Raw genomic sequence first — 19,607 nt, forward strand, 5'->3', positions numbered from 1 at the left:
AAGAACTGATTCATTGGCAAAAACCTTGATACTGGGAAAGAGTGAAGGCAGGAGAAGGCGACAGAGGATGAGATGACTGGGTGGCATCACCGACTCAATGGACACGTGCTTGAGTAAGCTCCAGGAGTTGGCGATGGACAAGGAGGCCTGGCGTGCTGCAGTCCATAGGGTCACAGAGTTGAACACGACTGAGCGACTGAACTGAACTGAACGGGGCGCCAGGGTGCGCTGAGGCCAGCTAGATGGCGCCCCCTAGTGGGAGACTGACTCAACACCCTGGAACCACAGGTGTGTGCTTAGTAGCTCAGTCATGTCTGACTCTGCTACCCGATGGACTGTAGCCCACCAGGCTCCTCTGTTCATGGGATTCTCCAGGCATGAATACTGGAGTGGGTTGCCATATCCTTCTCCAGGAGATCTTCCCTACCCAGGGATCGAACCCGCATCTTCCGCATCGGTAGGTAGGTTCTTAACTACCGGGACATCTGAACCACAACCCCTAAATGGGATATTTAAGGCACCCCCACAGACTTTCCTGGGACCCCACAAACACCTCTGAAGAAAATACTCACCTCAGAAGATCCCTGGGACTTCAGCTTCTTTCTCAGCAAATTCGGGGAGTGGAATAGTGAAGTCTTCTCTGCCCTTCAACCAGAACGTGATTTGTTCTCCTTTGCCCTGTGGGAAGTCAAGGAGAGCTGGTGCATCTCAGAGCAGGAGGGGCTGTCTGTCAAGTGTGGTCTCTCTGCAGACAACTCAGGTCATCCTTGCTGGCTTCCTGAGAATCATGTCTGTAGCCCAAACTGCAACCAGGCAGGAGCTGCCTCGGTAAGGGAGAAGCTTCATCACCGATGAAAGCGTGATCATGTCCTTGGACTAGGCTGATAAGCCCAAATGGACACTCAGCAAGTGGCCTAGGGGGTGAGGGCCAGTGGAGTCTCAATCGACTGCAAAGAAAAGCTTTTAAAGTAATAATAAAATCTGTTGAGCTCTTACCATGAGTAGGCCACCAGGGGAAACACCTCACATCCAGGTTCACAACACTCACAGCCACCCTGTGAGGGCAGTCTTATCACTGTTCCCATTTTACAGATGATAAAACCAAGCCCCCAGATCAGACAGCTAGGAACTAGTGGGGACAGGATTCATAGCTAGGTCTACACTTCCACCATCTAAGGAAAGCTTCCTCTTACCTGACATTAGATGATGCCAGAGCCAGGCTTAGTAAACTGAGGAGTTGAAGGTAACCCCCCTCCCTCCACTTCACTTCTTTCCCTGGACCCTGACACTCACTCAGGCTCCCAGAGTCCCAGTAACCACTCACCACCCCCAGTGTGAACATCTCCAAGCTGTGAGAAGTACCACCACCCCCAGAAAGGCAAGGTTTATCAAAAAGGTGAGGCTGTTTCATGGTACATTTCAATGATGGACTGGGAGCCAGCATGGAAAAAAGGCAGAGGGAGAGGGAAGAGATACTGAAATGTGTAGAGATGAGATGAGGCCTAAGTGCTCCCAGACCAATGGGCTTCCATCATCTCCACCTGGGCACTTTAGACTCAGGAGAAGGGAAAGAGAAGAATATGGGCATGATTATTCCTGGGTTGTATTTGCTGTTGCTTCGTGTGGGAGACTATTTCATTCTGGGGGTTCAGGCAGAAGCCAGGAGACCAGCGCAGCAAAGAGGAAGGAGGCGTCACACAAGAGGTTAGTCTAGGTGGGAGCCAAGGTCACAGATTCCATGCTTGACCATCAAGGCAACCATACAGCCCTCTCTGGAGCAAGACAACTGGCAATCAAGAGCGCTCTGTGTGGACCTCAGTGATCTCCATGAACCAGGGCATGGAGACTCACTCATTCCATCAAGTTCCTTGACATCTCCTTCCGGGACCCAAGTGGCCCTGGTCTTACCTTGACTGGAATGGTGCCTCTCTTTCGCAAATCGTACCCCCCCGCCAAATGCCAGCAGGATGCCTGCAGTACTCTGAGAGACCTGGATCCGGACAGCTGCCAGAAACCAGTTACAGTCTAGTCATCACCATGGTTGTGAATTTCCTATGGATGTTAAAAGTAGAGCAAAGGCTGAGGGAACACCTCACACTTGGCTCAAATTCGGGCACTGCCAGCACGTCTCATTAAGCGAATCACAGACAACATCTCCCTCATCTGGGACACATGGGCTGGGACCCCAAATCATACGGGCACTTCTCACATGCTGCTGGGTGTTGCTCAAGCTTTAATAGGTTCAGTTTAAAAATAAGAACTGACTCCATATGCAAGTCGGTGTTCCTGATGGATGGAGGTCAGCTGGGCCCCTCGGGTTCCCTGGGATGGTACCAGAACTGAGATATACCACCAAAAAGGTCCTTTGTAACTTGAACTGCTGCAACCAAAGTGAGGCTTGGAGCCTACCTCAGCACTTCCAATTTCATATTTTATCCTTGAAGTCTTATAAGTGAAGACAGTGTTTTAAATCTGGATTTGGGAACTCAGTTGATTAACTTAGACAAGAAAGTAATCAGAGGGGAGAAGATTTTGTGTGTGTGTCTTATGCGCTGTGAAAGATTTACAAATTCAAAAGAATGTTAATCTAAATTTTTTAATATTTAAATGACTGAATAGTTTTCCAGTTGATAAATGTCTCAGTCAATAAATGGCATATATATGTCTAGCAATAATCAGTGCAATAAAACTACTCTGAAGCAAAAGAATTTGATGTTCCCCAGAGTTCCTGGCCATAGATTTCTTTGGTATCACCAAAACTATACACCAAGTTTGGCACATTACTACTGACAGGACAAATTCTGCCTACCAGCTGTGTTTGCAAATAGTTTTATTGGAACATAAACACACCCAGCATTTACAGGTTGCAAACTGCTGCTTCTGCATGACAACAACAGTTACATAGTTGCAACAGAGATTATAGCCTGCAAAGCCTAAAATACTTACTCTCTGGTCCTGCTCAGAAAGTTGGCCAACTCCTACTCCTTATTTAAATGATCTTACCCTATGTGTACATGACTGTTTAGGATGGAAAGTCTTAGAAGGAGCTGTCACGTGTGTTTACAGGGCTCCATCAAGAGCTCAGTGCAAAGGCTTATCTACAAAGCTTGCAACCAGTGTTGTCTAAAATGGATAATGATCTTGTCCTTCAGATGGAAAAGAGTAGACAAAATGCAAATGGTCTTCTAAAAGTACTCTCTGGTTAAAGATAGGGGATCAGAGGGACAGCGAGCTTGTGTTTGCAAAGTGCTGTAAACAATACCCACGCAAACTGCTGCTTTCCATTCTGGACGCCACGTTCATGGTGTCTCCAAACAGGCAGCATCTGGGCATGGTGATTCCCACCACACCAGCCACCACGGGACCTGCAAAGCCAAGGACAGAGGGGCACGGCCAGTCCGCAATTTCCCCAGTGTCAACTCCACAATGCACACCCAGTCAGCAAATGTTTGTCAACTACTCTCCTGGGGCAAAGTTTGGCAACAGATTTCAAGGTTTACAATGAGGCAAACTACGGAATTCACAGACTCTGAGCAGAAAGCAACATAATCAGTTGTTATGGGTTGAATGTCTGTGTGCCCCCCCTCACATTCACATGTTGAATCTCTAAACTCAATACAATGGTATTAGGAAGTGGGGCCTTTAGGTGGTAATTAGAGGAGGTCATGAGTGTAGGCCTCTTTTGATGGGATTAGTGCCCTTGTAAGAAGAGGAATTGGGCTTCCCAGGTGGCACTAGTAGTGAAGAACCCGCCTGCCAATGGAGGAGACATGAGACGTAGGTTCGATCCCTAGGTCTGAAAGACCCCTTGGAGGAAGGCATGGCAACCCACTCCAGTATTTCTGCCTGGAGAATCCCAGGGACAGAGGAGCCTGGTGGGCTATAGTCCATGGGGTCGCAAAGAGTCAGACATGACTGAAATGACTTAGCCCTGAAATGAACAGGAAGAGACACCAGAGTTCTCTCTCTTTTTCCACATGAGGACGCAGCCAGAAGGCACTCTACACGCTTGAATAGGTAGAACCCACCGTGGTAGAATCCTTGAGCTTAGACTTTCCAACCCCCAGAACTGTCAGAAATGTGTGTAGTTTAAGCCACCCAGTCTATGTACGGCATTTTAACAACCTGGCTGCTGCTGCTGCTGCTAAGTCGCTTCAGTCGTGTCCGACTCTGTGCGACCCCATAGACGGCAGCCCACCAGGTTCCCCCGTCCCTGGGATTCTCCTGGCAAGAACACTGGAGTGGGTTGCCATTTCCTTCTCCAATTCATGAAAGTGAAAAGTGAAAGTGAAGTTGCTCAGTCGTGTCCGACTCTCAGCGACCCCATGGACTACAGCCCACCAGGCTCCTCCATCCATGGGATTTTCCAGGCAAGTGTACTGGAGTGGGGTGCCATTGCCTTCTCCTAACAACCAGGCTGACTAAGACATAAACCAATGATGATGTTATTCATGCACTGGGGATGTACACAAAGTGTCAGCGGCACAAACATAGGAGTGGTTAATTCTGGTTAGGAGTCAGGGTCTATTTTAGTTGAGGTGTGGAGGAGAGGGAGGAAAAGGTCTGGCTACCATAATTTGCAGGGTCCAGTCTCAAATGACAATAAGGGATCTTCCATTCAAAAATTATCAAGAATTTCAAGACAGTGACAGAATAGCATTTAATCAAGTGCAGATCATCTATTCCCAAGTCACAGGCCCATGAGTTTGATAATTTGATGGTGAGGCACGGATGCAAAGCAGTTCTGGTAGTAACAGTTCTGGTTTGGAGGCTCCTCCTTTTTTTGGGCTAAGCACCTTGGAATCTTTGTGTGTGCTTGTTGTTGCCAAGCAATCTGGCTAAGTAGAAACACACAAGCAAAGATGATTCAATCTTTTCTTCCCCCTTGAGGATTTTACCATTTGGTTTTGGGGCTTCTGAAAGCCTCAGGCCTAGGGTGTGGATTTAGAACTATCTGCTGCTGACTTTGCTTTCACTTTTCACTTCCATGCATTGGAGAAGGAAATGGCAACCCACTCCAGTATTCTTGCCTGGAGAAACCCAGGGACGGGGGAGCCTGGTGGGCTGCCGTCTCTGGGGTCGCACAGAGTTGGACACGACTGAAGCGACTTAGCAGCAGCAGCAGCTGCTGTATCTGGGCCACAAGGCCACCTGCCCTTAGTGCTGTCTACCTGTGTGGAGACCAGTCCGGAGCTTCAGCTTCTCCTTGGGCATGTGCCCAATCTGAAAGTGGATGGTGGCACCGAGGAAGTGCAAGGACATTGTGGCAATCTCGTCCACGTGTCAGATTCCAGTGCAGATGGGAAGTCTGCTAGCCACCATGTATGTATCTCCAATGGTTTCAACCTGGAAACAAAGGAAGAAACGGCTTTGTGTTCTTCCCAAAGGAGGCTGGGAGTGAGGGGATGAGTGCAAGTCAAGGCCCCTCGCTACTGATCCTGCTTTGGGCCCCATCCTTGGAAGGGCCGCACTCCATAACCTCCACCCCGTCCAAGTCCTAGCATTTCCTCAAGGTCCCACCCTTGTCCCATTTCCTCCATGAACCCTTCCTTCCCCAACCCTCTTCCCCAGTCACGGCTTTCCCTTCTGAAATCTGAGGCTGCCGGTGACCGTATTCTCCCAACCCAAGTTCAAAACTAGTTAGGCAGACAGCGACACACTGATGAGGCAAACATTGTAAGATCACCTGGGTCCATCAAGGGCAGTCCATCTTATCCAACCTGGAATAGCTAGCTTCACTCCACAGAAGGGCCCTTAGGTACCATTATGCATACATTTATACTATACAAAATATATAAATGTAGGCATCTGTCTTCTTTTTCCCTAATCCTCCTAATAAAATCATCTTTCAGATACTTCATTCACAAGAGATAATAAATGACAAGCATAAGTATAAACTTCCAGCTCCTTTCAGATCCATCTGCATTTCAGCAGATTCCAACGATGATGGTAAAGGTGAAATTTCAGGACTTAGCCAGGCAGCAAGAACACGTCTGCCTCCTGGTGACACTGAAATTACCCAAAATCAACAAGCACACAAGTCATACTGCTTCTAGGCTACCTCACCCCACCTTGGGCACATCCTTTAGAAATACAAACTGATTAGTTCACGCAAAGCATAGCTGAGAAGAAAACGCTAAAAGGCAATTCCAGAGGAGCATCTTCTAAGCAGAGCAGCTTCTGTTTTTGTTGGGTGAATATGATCTGCTCTTTGCGACTGTCTGTACTATCTTTCTATCCACTCTTGAACTGGGGCTACATCATTGGGGAACTTTGGGGGAATACCACTGAGGATGTGTTGCCAGAGGACATGATTACATTGCCCCTTCCTGATCCAGGACCATAGGCAGAGAGCCCTGCCATCAGAGGTCAGAGCTGATGAGCTTGTGGCTGCCCACCTGGTGTGTGTGAACACGGGCATCCTGGAGTCATCATCTGGCCCCACCAGAAAACATATAAAGTGGCCTTGTCATTAATGAATGAAGTCAAACTGTCGGCTTTTGTTCTCTTCCCCTGCAAAACTCATCTTTCATTCTAGGTGACCTTGTTCATACATCTCCAGAGTAATAGTACTAGTCAGGTAGTTGCTATCTGACCTTTAGTCATGAGTCTGATAATCTAAGCTAGAATTGCTAAAGATCACAGTAATAGAAGTGAGACACACCGGATTCAAAGACAATCTTTAAAGGAGAGTAAATGTGAGCCTCTTTGAATATGAAAAAGAAATATTCAGGAGGGAACTGGAGGAATTAGCCAGTAGAAGGTCAATGCCTGTTTGAGAAATGTGTTTACTGTGAGATAAAATAATGGAAGGAAACAGAGGGAACAGCTGATGATTCTTGACAAGCAGCTACATCTGTGATGAATCAAGCCCTTTTCCAAGAAAACAAACAAGAATCAAATATTGAGTTTCTGCCATGAATTGAGATAGACTACCAGCCTAAAATAGAGCCTTCTTCCTGACTGATGTCTTGGGCTGAATTCATCTTCATTCTTGCCCAGGGGGGACAGCTACAAGGGTCATGTGTGCCCCCACGACCCAGGAAACCAGGTGTCTCACCTTATACACGTCATAGGTTTTAATGATGTGATCAAATAAACTGTACGGCTCATTAAGGAGCTTCACAACTTGCAGGGGGGAGCTGAGAGAGCAGAGTTTTGTGAATCCAACCATGTCAGAGAAAAAGATTGTCACGGACTCAAAATGCTCTGGTTCCACGGACCTTCCTGCTATAAGCTGTTCTCCAGTGAAGCTGAAAACAGAGAATAAGGACGTTTTTGAATAGTATCTTATTTATATTGCCTCCTACACATCCTACAAAGTCTCCCTGGTAGACCTTTTTTGCTTCAGTGCATTGGATTTTTGGTTAACAAGAATCCGTCATCTAGAGGGAATTTTCTGACACCCATCTCCCAGCCTGCATTTTCTCTAAAGAGATTTTTTAATTGGTAGGTATAAATTCGGGGAGGGGTGAGGAGCAGGTCACATAAATGCCTTTTCAAAAAGATTTTCTCCCTGAGGGAACTGCATTTTCCCCTACTGGTTATAGAGTTGATTAGAAAGACTCAGCCTGCAGATGTGGGAACAATTGTGAACACTCATCAATTCATTAATTAACATTTTTGCTTCTATCAACCAATCTCACATCAACACATTCAAATCGCCAACCCCCTTTTTTAGTCAAAACACAGGGAAGGGTACAGGGATTTTACCAGCAGATGCTCTGTCCAGAGAGTGCCCAGGTGATAACAGAGCCAGAAACGAAGCAAGTTTTGAATCTGAAGTTAGTAGTGCGCATTGTGCAAAGTATCTGGACAGACGTATGATATAAATAATCTGATAGTGAAGAACAGGGAAGCCTGGTGTGCAGCAGTCCCTGGCGTCCCAAACAGTGGGACACGACTCAGCGACTGAACAATAATCTGAATAGACCGAGAGTATCGGACTCATGCGGAGAAGGCGATGGCACCCACTCCAGTACTCTTGCCTGGAGAATCCCAGGGACGGGGGAGCCTGGTGGGCTGCGGTCTATGGGGTCGGGAAGGGTCGGACACGACTAAGTTACTTCACTTTCACTTTTCACTTTCATGCATTGGAGAAGGAAATGGCAACCCACTCCAGCACACTTGCCTGGAGAATCCCAGGGACGGGGGAGCCTGGTGGGCTGCGGTCTATGGGGTCGCACAGAGTCGGACACGACTGAAGCTACTTGGCAGCAGCAGCAGCCGCATCGGACTCATGAAGCCAGAGCGCCATCTAGTGGTATCCTCCTATTGCTGCATTCACTATATTCCATCTTTTACAGGTCTATATTTCGTAATTCCTGTGGATTAGAGGGCATTTGCTTCTGTCTCCCTTTACAAAATGTACCAAATTACACACAGAATGCTTGACCCATTTTAGAAGAGCCTAACAGTCTCTTAAGAAAAGAACAAAGGAAAGTGTCTCTCCATGTGGGGCCTCCTTAAACAGCAATGGTGTTGCTTGCTGGTTCTTTTGTCAAGGCCCCCGGAACTTTGGAATACCTGGGCAGCATTGTGGACAAAAGCTGATCCATTTTCCTCTTCTCGGCCACCAGCTGGTTGGTCCTCTCTCCCACCACCTCCTCCAGGTGATTGGCGTACACTTCCAGCTTGCTTACCACACTGTCTCTAGTACACTCACGCAGCTTTAAAGGAACCCAGAGTTCTTTGTCCAAGAACTTTAGGACCACAGTGGAACACAGCATCCAAGTATACATTCCAAGACAGCAGGTCTTGCCCTTAAGCTTTCATCCTCAAGGGCTGCCAATGGACAGCAGTGAAAAGCCAGTGGCCATAGACACGTGACAGGACAGTCTGTCCTTTACCAGCCCTGTGATCTTGAACTGCCCGCTTCTTTCCAGCCTCAGTTTCTTCATCTGAGACATGAGGATAATAATACGTACTCCACAGGGTCCTTCAGAAAATTCAGCGAGGCAGTGAGTACTAGGGTTGTGTCTGCTACTCAGCAGGCACTGAACAAACGGCAGCCTTCACTGCCCTCCCCACACCACTCTTCCCTACATGTTTCATGTCACTGTCACAGGCGTGCAGAAATGTAGGTTTCAGGATGAGTTGTTCTTTTCTCTTCAGATGGCAATACCAGATGTTTTCTTTTCTGGTGACAGATATCAGGGGCATTTCTAGATCCCATAGGCTCTTGTTTTATTTATTAATTTATTTTTTGAGGTGCGTAGGAATGATTTTTTTTTCTTGCTTTTTATTTTACTTTTTAAAATATAAATTTATTTATTTTAGGCTCTTGTTTTAGAGGCGTCTTCAGAGTAATCAAATTTTTCATCTTTGACATGAGGGGACTGAGGCTCTTATAGGAAATACACTTACCTTACATTGGCGACCCTATTTTCTAAGTAAAAAGTATTCACTGACCTGAGACCTACTATTTCAAACTATTTTGATATGGAGAATGCAGAACACAGGGCTGTTCTGTTAAGAACGTATAGTGGAATGGCCAAATTAGGAGTAGATGCCCGACTCCTACCCAGGCATCTATCAACTCCAGCTACTTCTCAAAGGCTGTACCTTCTGACATTCAACGGGTCAAAAGATGACACAGTGACCCTCATGTGAAGCCACTACTGAGAAAACTATTCAAGAAGCATGAATAATTAAAGTCAATAACTTACTCTAAGTTTGGTGAATAGTTTTTTTATCCTACCATCTAGTCCCAGTGATGAGTCATAACCCCCTGGAATGCTGGCTTGAAAAAGATTCTGAGGTCATATTAGAACTCCTTGGGAAGGAGAGTCTTGATTGATAAGCAGTATCTGGGGTGGACAAAGGAGGGCAATGAAAGTCTGATCCTTGTTTATGTCATTTATGGAATAAAGGGAGAATCTGCCCCTAGACTTCAGCCAGCATGGGGCACAGTGCTTTGTATATGATGGGCACTGTATGAGCATATGATCAAAGAAGGAAAGGAAGGGAGGGAGGGAGGGAGGGAGGCACACAGAATCAGTCATAGTCACAGAGCTTTAAAATTCTGATGGTTCAATAATTAGGAGAAAACCTCTGCTACACACCTAACTCACCCTCCGGACAGGCTTCCTGTAAAATTTGATGGAACAGAAAGTGGGCCTTTTCTCTGGAGATTCAGCCCAGCATGCCTTCACCATGACCACCATAATTTCATTTCCCTCCTCCTCCGATAGGGAAGGTCGATGTGGCTCGGAGGCCGTAGGGTCCTTGATTCGGTGGATGATTTCTGAAATCCATTTGGAGTTCAGGTAGCTCAATGCCTGAACTTTGGGCCATTGAGGACACTTCACTTTAAACAGAGGTGTTTTCAAATTTACAAATTCAGTTTTTAAGCAAATCAAACAGGTTAAAATTTCAAAGAAATCTGAATATTTTACAGGAAATATTAGAATTCTCCTGGAAAATGAGGACTCCTAATGTATACCATTGTTAACCTGATTTTTTTCTAATAAAACTTTTCTTGAAATGAAGGATATCTCCCCATGATCTCAGGAATATATATGCATTTGGCACTAGAAACACTCTAAGTGTGCTTTATGAAATTTGCATTACCAGTAAAATTTTTCATAAAAGTTATTTTAACAAACAATAAATTGTAACTAGTATGTTCTGCCTCTGTGTCCAACTATGTAAACCTGCTTTCTTTCACTTCCTCATTAGCATCTACAGACTTTTATTAAACATTCTGGTTTGTGGAGGAAATAATATTGATAACAACGTACGTGTTTTTGTTATAAAAACACTGTGGGTGTGACAAAATGAATGAATCTTAAATTTTTTACTAAGTGTAAGAAGCCAGTCTGACAAGGCTACATTCTGTGTGATTCTGTGTATATGATATCCCAGAAAAGGCAAAATTGTAGACAGAAAATAGATCAGAAGCTGCCAGGAATTGGGGGAGGAGAAAAAGTTACATAGGGGAAGCACTGGGGATTTTTTTATGGTTGTGAACTATTCTGCACAAAATTTGCATTGGTGGGTCATGGCACTGTGTATTTGCCAAAACCCACAGGACTTTATAGCACAAAGAATGAATCATAAAGAATGCAAGTTTAAAAATATACCAGTTGGGAGACTGGACAACTGCAAGGCAGAACACAGACAGAGAGCAAAGAATCTGGTTTACAAACGTGTGACATGACCTCACTGAAGGGGCAGGCAGTAGAGCACTGATGGAAGCAGCTTCTAAAATGAGAAGATAGGGACTTTCCTGGCAAGTCCAGTGGTTAAGATTCTGAGCTTCTGCTGTAGGGGACATGGGTTCAATCCCTGGTTGGGGAAGTTCCACATGCCACTAGATACATTAAAAAAAAAAAAAAAAGAGTTCTCTTAAGGTGGTCCTTGGTGTTCACTTCCTTAGTGGTCCAGTGGTTAAGAATCTGCCTTGCAATGTAAGGAATGTTGGTTTGATCCAGGTCAAAAAAGTAAGATCCCACATACCACAGGGCAATTGAGCACATAGGCGGCAACAAAAGAACCTGCATGACTCAATAAAGATTCTGCACGCCGCAACTAAGACTTAATGCAGCTAAATAAATAAATATTTAAAAATAAAATAAAATGAGTAGGGATGGTGACTAAAGTCAAAAGGAAATGTCCATAATCACTATCCTCTAGCTGGTAGAACTGCTTCTCCTGGGGATTCAGGTGAACAACTCTGATACTACTGTAAACATATACTGGGATTGAACAAATAAGTAAACCGGTGGCAGATGGCGGGAGCCAGGATGCTCGCTATTGGAAAAGGAGGTTATGCATAAGTGATGGGGAGAGAATAAAATAAACGAACCGTGCAATAATGACACTGGAGATGTCAACATGAACTCATGTTTACCTTAACACAGACACAGATGGGGAGTTAATGATATGAATGTGTGTGTACATGTGAGTTAGTATACACACACATATTATCTCACTCTGTCTACTAAGAGGGGCTAGAAACAACAGTATGCCCATAGCAACAAGCACATCTAGCATCCTGGTGTTCATTTTCCAATAAAGGAGTCGAGTTTCTTAAAAAAAAAACAGTTGACTCTAGTACTGAAGCAGGGAAAATCCAAGATGAGGCTAAAGCATCTTATACCACCAGAAACTAAGGAAGCACAAAATACAACCCTGCAACAGGTATATGTCAAAGGTATACAGAAGACAATTGAAATGAAACAGTCAAAGATAAAACAATTTGAGCAAAAAAGTAGTATTAGATAACTCAAAATATAAAATAACTATATCATACAATAAATTATATATACATATCATAAATGAAATATAATAGGTAACTGAATGAATAAATAAATGGGAGAGCATAGACAAACCCGTAGAAATAAATTCCAAAGAATTTATGCAGATTGTTCTCCATTTAAGGTGGTGGAGCACACGCCCCTGTCCTTAGGAGAAAACTTCACATAGTGACTTCTTTCTCAAGAGGACAGTATAGGGAGAGAGGAAATCAAGTCTCAAACGTTAGTGTTAGCGGGTCTCAGAATCAACTGGGGAGCTAATTAAAACACAGATCCTGGGCACATCCCTCTACTTTTCAATTCAAATAACCCTCCAGGTGATTCTGATCCCCGCTAAACTGTTTGAGAGTATGAGTGCTCAGTCACTAAGTTGATTTCGACTCTTATCGATGCTATGGACTGTTGCCCGCCATGCTCCTCTGTCCATGGGTTTCTCCAGGCAAGAATACTGGAGTGGGTTGCATGCTGTGTGCTTCTCCAGGAGATCTTCCTGATCCAGGGATTGAACCACTGTCTCCTGTGTCTCCTGCATTGGCAGGCAGATTCTTCACCCCTGCGCCACCTGGGAAGCAATAAAATGTTTGAGAACCATTGGTCTAATGTGTGCAGGGAATTGATATTGTTCCCAGGACCAGGATTTGTTTGCAGGGATGTAGAGGTTAATGGAAGGGAGTGTTTGCCCATAAACGATGAGCTTATTGTACCCTTCCTGGTTGTGGTCCTGTACCCATCGTCCCCTGTGACTGCCTCTCATTCAGCTTGGTGAGCAGATGACCACAATGAGGGGGAAATGCACCCACTGTCCATAGTCTTTCCACACACCCCCTCCCCACCCAGCTGGCACAATCACGTGGCAGCTGAGCTTAACAAGGGTAGGCGGGCTTCCACCCGGGTTCAGTGAGGGAAGACCTGTTAGCTGCTTGGTTCCAAATTCAGATGCCCCTGGATTTGAGATCAACCTTTTGGGAGGAGTCTCACCTCTCCTACATTTTGCCACAAATTAGAAACCAGAATCTGCTTTCAAAGTGACTAGTACACTCAGAAAGGCTCCTTACTTGAAAAAGTCTCCAGGAAATGCACAGTGATTTAAAGAAGCGGTTTGGGACGGGCCATCAGGGATGGACTAGAAATGGTAGGGAAGGCAGTAAACAAAAGGGGGAAAAGACAAGGGCCCTTCAGGTGGTGCTAGGGGTGAAGAATCCACCTGCCCATGAAGGAGATGCAAGAGACACAGGTTCAATCCCAGGATCAGGAAGAAGATCTCCTGGAGAAGGAAATGGCTACTCACTCCAGTATTTTTGCCTGGAGAATCTCGTGGACAGGGGAGCATGGCGGGGTATAGTCCATGGGGTTGCAAAGAGTCAGACATGGCTGAGCACAGCACTGCAAGGGGAAAGAAATCAAGAGAGGAAGGTGGGCTGGTTTACACGCAAACTCACACTCTCACACACACACACACACACACACACACACACATCCTCTCTCCACAACAGTGGTTCTCAACCTGAACTACATGTTAGAATCACTTGGGAAACTTTAGAGACCCAGATGCCAAGGTCATACCCCAAACCAGTGACATCAGGCTCTCTGAGGCTGAGATCCAAACCTCAGACATTTTTTAAGTGCCCCAGGAAACTCCAATGTGCAGCCAAAGTGGAAAATAACAGTGCTGGGGGTTATGCCTACTGTGCATTTTTTAAACAAGTTTGATCAGGTCTTGCTTCACCTCCCATTACTTTTGCCTTTAATTCCCTCATGGAATGTGTTCAGAGACAATCTGGCTCCCCAAATCTCTCAAACCTGAATATATCCTTTGTAAGTAGAAAATTGGACACCACTTAGCAGAAAATTTAAATATGTTTAAAATAGGTCTACCTTTTCAATTTCGTGAACAGAAATCTACCCTTAAGAAATATTCACACGTGTCCACAAAGATTCATGACTACTCACTGCAGGAGTTTGAAACAGAAAAAAAAAAAGAGACACAATCAAATGTCTACCAATCAGTAATACTGGATTGGTCAAGAAGTTCATTTGGGCTTGTTTGTACCGTCTTGACCCAAATGAACCTTTTGGCCAGCCCAAGATATAACATAACCTTACAGTGAAAACTGTTGTGGTCCTTAAGAAAGAACAAAACAAATTTGTACTTACAAATATGGAGCAAGAGATGCCCAGACAGAGGGCAATTTCACTGGAGTGAAAGTGTGTCACTTTGGAGGCATATAAAAGTGGCCAGTGTGAGTAAAAGGAGCAAGGTATGAGAGGCAGAATTAGGAAGAGGAAGGCTAAATGCTGGTCCCCAGAGAGATATGCCTGTGTCCTGATCCACAGGACCTGAGAATGTGACCTTATTTGAAGAAAAAGTGTCTTTGCAAAAAAATTATCTGGGGTTGAAGTGTTCATCTTGGATTATGTGAGTGGGCCCTGATCCAAGGACAAGTGTCCTCATAAGAGACATACAGAAGAAATGTACACAGGAGATGTGGCAATGTGAAGATGGAAGCAGAGACTGGACCTACGTGGCCACAAACCCAGGAAGGCTGGGGCAGCTGCCTTGAAACAGGCAAAGACTGGGCCTCCCCCAGAGTTTCTAGAGGGCGCTCAGCCCAGCTAAACCTTGATTTTGGACTTCTAGTCTCTAGAACTGTGCAAGAATATTGTTTCAATCTAGCCAGCTGTGGTCACAGCCCTTGTTTTAGTTGCTAAGTCACGTCCGACTCTTTGCAACCCCATAGACTATGTAGCCCGCCAGGCTCCTCTGTCCATGGTATTTTCCAGGCAAGAATACGATACTGGAGTGGGTTGCCACTTCCTTCTCCAGGGGATCTTCCCAGACCTGGGATCAAACCTGCTTCTCCTGCCTGGCAGGTAGAATCCTTACCACTGAGCCACCAAACACTAATATAAGTCACAGAGGCTCCATCAGAGGCCTTCAGTGATCTTGCAGGCTATTTATTGTAAGGACTTATCTTTCACTCCCCAAATGGGAAGTCAGGGGGAGATTCTGGGTAGAGAATTGACACAATCTGACTCATTTTCTTCCAGAACTGCTCTGCCTGCTGTAACTGAATAAAGTATGTAGTTCTGAGTTTCTTAATTTTTTTGTAACCAAACTGTAATTTGTCTTCTAATTCTTTAAGAAGGAATATGAATTTTAAAAATGAAAAAATAAGACTGGAATAGATTCAAAATTAATAAACATCTCACAAAACAAAGAATAAAAGCAAGCATTTAAAAGGTAGTTCTCACTGCTGTTCTTAGTTTCTCAGTTGATTCCGACTCTTTGCAACCCCATGGACTGTAGACCCCAGGCTCCTCCGTCCATGGGATTCTCCAGGCAAGAATACTGGAGTGGGTTGCCATGCCCTCCTCCAGGGGATCTTCTCAACCCAGGAATTGAACCAGGGTCTCCTGCACTGCAGCTGGATTCTTTACCAGCTGCGTAACCAGGGAAGTAACTGACATCAATGATAGCCTGCGCTCCCTGATGTGAAGAAGTATTCTTACTAAAAATAACCTACATCCAGCCATTGGGAAACTGACAAATTCAGGTAGTAGTGCATTCTACAAGACAAGAGATCTGGACTCTGAAAATGTCAGTATCTTAAAAGACCAAAAGAGGGTGAAAGGATGGAACTGTTCAAAAAGGGTCTAAAGATATAAGATTTTTAAAATAAAAAACTGACTATACAGGAAAGAAAAAAGGATAGGCTGAATGACCAAGCCAGACAAGGAGTCTCTCCCAGCATTACCTGCTGGTGTCAGGTTTTGATCATCAAAAGGTCCAAGGTCCTGGTGGTGGATCAGCTCTCTCATTAGGATGGCAAAGCTGTAAACATCTCCCTTCGGGGTGCCAGACTGGGGCACCTGGGGGAGCCAGAGTAGTTCTGGGGCTGTCCAGTAAGAACTCTGCAAAGCCAAGATTGTCAAAGGTCAGAGCTGCTGGGTGGAACAGGAAAAGTCACCCCTTCTCTTTCCAGGAAGCACAGGAGCCCTGAAAGTATCCAGCCCCCGAGAAGTTGGCCCTGATGGTTGGAGGCATCTCTGTATTCACACACTTGGGGGCCCATGTGTGTGAATATGAAGGAACTAATGATGACGGTCCTGCCCTAACAAGTTAACAGCAGTTAACTCATGACTGTGCAATTACAGGCAGCTTTTCTTTTCCTTTCTCCTTTCTGTATTGCCTACATTAAAAAAAAAAAAAATCATGTAGCAATTCATAGAACATGAAACTACTTGAAAGTGAACAACTCAGTGGCATTGAGTACATCTAGTTCCAAAACATTTCTGACACCCCAAAGTAAAACCTTGAATCCATGAACCAGTTTCTGACCATTTCCCCCATCTCCCAACTCCTGCCCACCACCAATCCGCATTCTGTCTCCACAGATGTATCTGTGCTGGATATCTGATAAACTTACATTTCTTTTGCGGAGATGTTTATGGATTCTTATATCATTATAGGCTACAATCATGAAGAGAAAATATAGCGCAGGATGCGGAGGAAGTAACGGCTACTAACAGGTTTTCAACATTTCCCCCTTTGTCTTTTCGGCAAGATACCATATTATAGACACCTCCCCACGTGCACACAGCAAAGCTGCTGGCAGCATGCTGCTTCAGAGAGAGGCAGTCAAAGCGGAGCACACTGGGCTCACTAGGGCCCAGGACAGTGCAAGGCAAGACTCAAGAGTGCTCAGCAAGCCTGGGCAAGTAGGAAGAGTTGTGGAGTCTCAATTCGCACACATGTGCAGGAGGGTTGGACTCCAGGTGGTGTCTTGTCTCGAGGTGTACATCAGAATCACTTAAGAGGCTTTTAGAAAGCAACACAGATGCGCAGACCCCATCTTCATAAGTTCTGATTCACGAGATGGGACCCAGCCCCTTTCATGTCTTTTGAAGCTTCTCATGTGATACTGAAGTGCAGAGATGGTGGAGAACTACCAAGCTCATCAGCTGTAAGGGGCCTGGCGGGTGGTTCCCTCTCCACTGAGAACACGGCATGAAGACACGAGGGGACACGGAAGACTGAAGGCAAGGCCAGTGACTCCCTTCAGGCCACCCAGCTAAGTCAGGGCAGACACCCCAACATGGGCTCAGGCCACCAGTGGGTTGTTTTGTTTTTTTTCTTTCCCTCTCTTTGCGTGACCGGAATAACCGCATCCATCAGCCCCAGAGGAAGGCCCAACTGCAGGGACCCGAGCGGATGAGCATCAGAAAGTGCAGGTGGGATGAGGAGCCCTGTTCCCCTCTCCTGACAGCTCGTGGGTGCAGGATTTGCAGTGGTTACCTGATGGGTCCGTCGTTTCCTCATTTTATGTTCTGTATGTCCGGCCATGCTGGAGTTCCCACAACTCAAATCCCAATAGCTTCATCTGCATCCGGCCGTCCACCAGGCAGTCGAAAGGCTTCAGGTTGCCATGGGACCCAAGGGGGCTCCTGTGGAGGAACAGCAGGCCCTGAAGAGTGAAAATGAGTAAATGGATTAGAGCAGGGGCCGATGGATGCTGCTGGAAGACATAGAGACTGACAGACAGAAACAGACAGGCCATGGTGGGAGACATGTTCATTTCCACATTCTCTTGTTCAAGAGCCCCTCACCCAGGGGGTCACCCTGGGCAGGGACATCCAAAAAGGAGAAAACTATTTCCAGCCCCTTAATGTGGAGCCACAAAGGCAAGGCCAACTTAAAAAAAAAAAAGTAGCCTTGTGATCAGACTCTTGGGTTCAAACCCTAACTCTACCACATGGTAGAGGGCAAGTAACTTTACCCCGTGTGCCTCACTCTTCTTGTCAAAACAGAAATGACAGGGGACTTTCCTGGTGGCCCAATGTTTGGGAGTCTGCCTTGTAATGCAGAGGACATGGATTTGATCCCAGGTTGGGGGACTGGGATCCCACATGCTGTGCAGCAGCTAAGCCCACACACCACAACACATTACAGCAATTATTTGTATGCAATAAGAAAGCACTATTATTTATAATATTGTTTATTTATAAAGAGGACAGAAAAAAAAGCCTAGAGTCAGAAGACATGTTCAAGCCTAAACTTTACCACTAAGTTTCTTCAAACAAATCATCTAACTGGGCCTCAATTTTACCATCTGTGAGATGGGTCTGCCTTTGACCCCTGCAACTCGAAAGATGTCCCAGGGACTAGCAGCATCAGCATCCCCTGGGAGATCCACAGAAATGCAGAATCTCAGGCCCTGCCCAGACCTACTGGATCAGACTGTGCATTGAAACCCGGTCCCCAGGAGATGCATGTACCTATTAAGCTGAGAAGACTTGTCCTTGTCTTGTTCTCAGCCTTGGCTGCACATTAAGATCACCTGGGGAGCTTAAATAAAATAAAGGAATGCTTGGGGCCAGACGCAAGAACCTGCATTAGTGCAGATTACATATCACATAAACCAAGCCTGAGTGCAGAGGAGACTGATCAGAATGGAGGAAGAGGACTTAATCTGAAGGCAGGCCAAAGGAGGTCAGTCCCCAAGGCAGTGATGACTCTTATTTCCCAAGGAGATAAGGGTGGTGAGGGGAGATCTCTCACGATGAAGAAACTCGGGGTTTAAAACTGCTCCCTGTGGCGGTGGGAAGAAAGCTTAAGAGGGAAGGGATACATGGATACATATGGCTGATTCACTGTTGTGCAGCAGAAACTAATATAACATTGTAAAGCAATTATACCGCGAGTTAAAAAAAAAATTTTAAGGTATGTTAAAATGTTTAAAAAATAAACTGCTCTCAGGGGGCAGGGATGGAGCTGGAAGATAAACCCAGGTTCAGACACCTTTGAAGTCCAGCCACTTCTCAACCACTCATTTTACTGTTTCTGGACCCCTGGCGTTTGCAGAGGAGGGTGGAGCAGGAAGCAGGTAAGTGAAAGCATACCTCTTCTTCTGGCACAGTGTCAGGTTTAAATGAATCACAAGTCTAGCCTTGAGTCACGCGGTGTGGTTACAAGGTGGCAGCAGTGTCCAGCAAGGAGGAATTTGAGAAGTGTCCCTGAGTGGATTATTGTACCCTGGGACAGGGTCCTTGGGCCCCCTGGGCGCCAGCTCCGGGACTCCCCTCTTCCTCCAGCAGTAATGTCAGGCTGAATCACTGTCGGCCCTAGCAAGAGCCCTGAGCCAGTATTGCGTAGAATTCGGGCTAATACAGAAAGCAATAAGGAAACGTTCAGGACAGTGGGTACACTACCCCCACCTCACCCCTAAAAAATCAGGAAGCTGTGTTCCTTTACCACCCTGCTTCATTGTTTCTTGAGATGATAAAGTTGAATCACATTTCAGAAATGCGACTCGCTGAACCAGTCCCGGAGGGGCCCATTAGGTTTGT

General features: G+C 45.7%; 1 pseudogene; it reads right to left on the reverse strand.

Moving 5' to 3' along the window:
* Window positions 1–573: 573 nt before the first annotated feature.
* LOC138070215 (guanylate cyclase 2G-like) overlaps window positions 574–19,607 on the reverse strand; it is a 36,368-nt pseudogene continuing 17,334 nt past the window's right edge.

The sequence above is a fragment of the Capricornis sumatraensis genome, chromosome 23 (assembly GCF_032405125.1).
Source record: "Capricornis sumatraensis isolate serow.1 chromosome 23, serow.2, whole genome shotgun sequence".
NCBI classification, from domain to species: domain Eukaryota; kingdom Metazoa; phylum Chordata; class Mammalia; order Artiodactyla; family Bovidae; genus Capricornis; species Capricornis sumatraensis.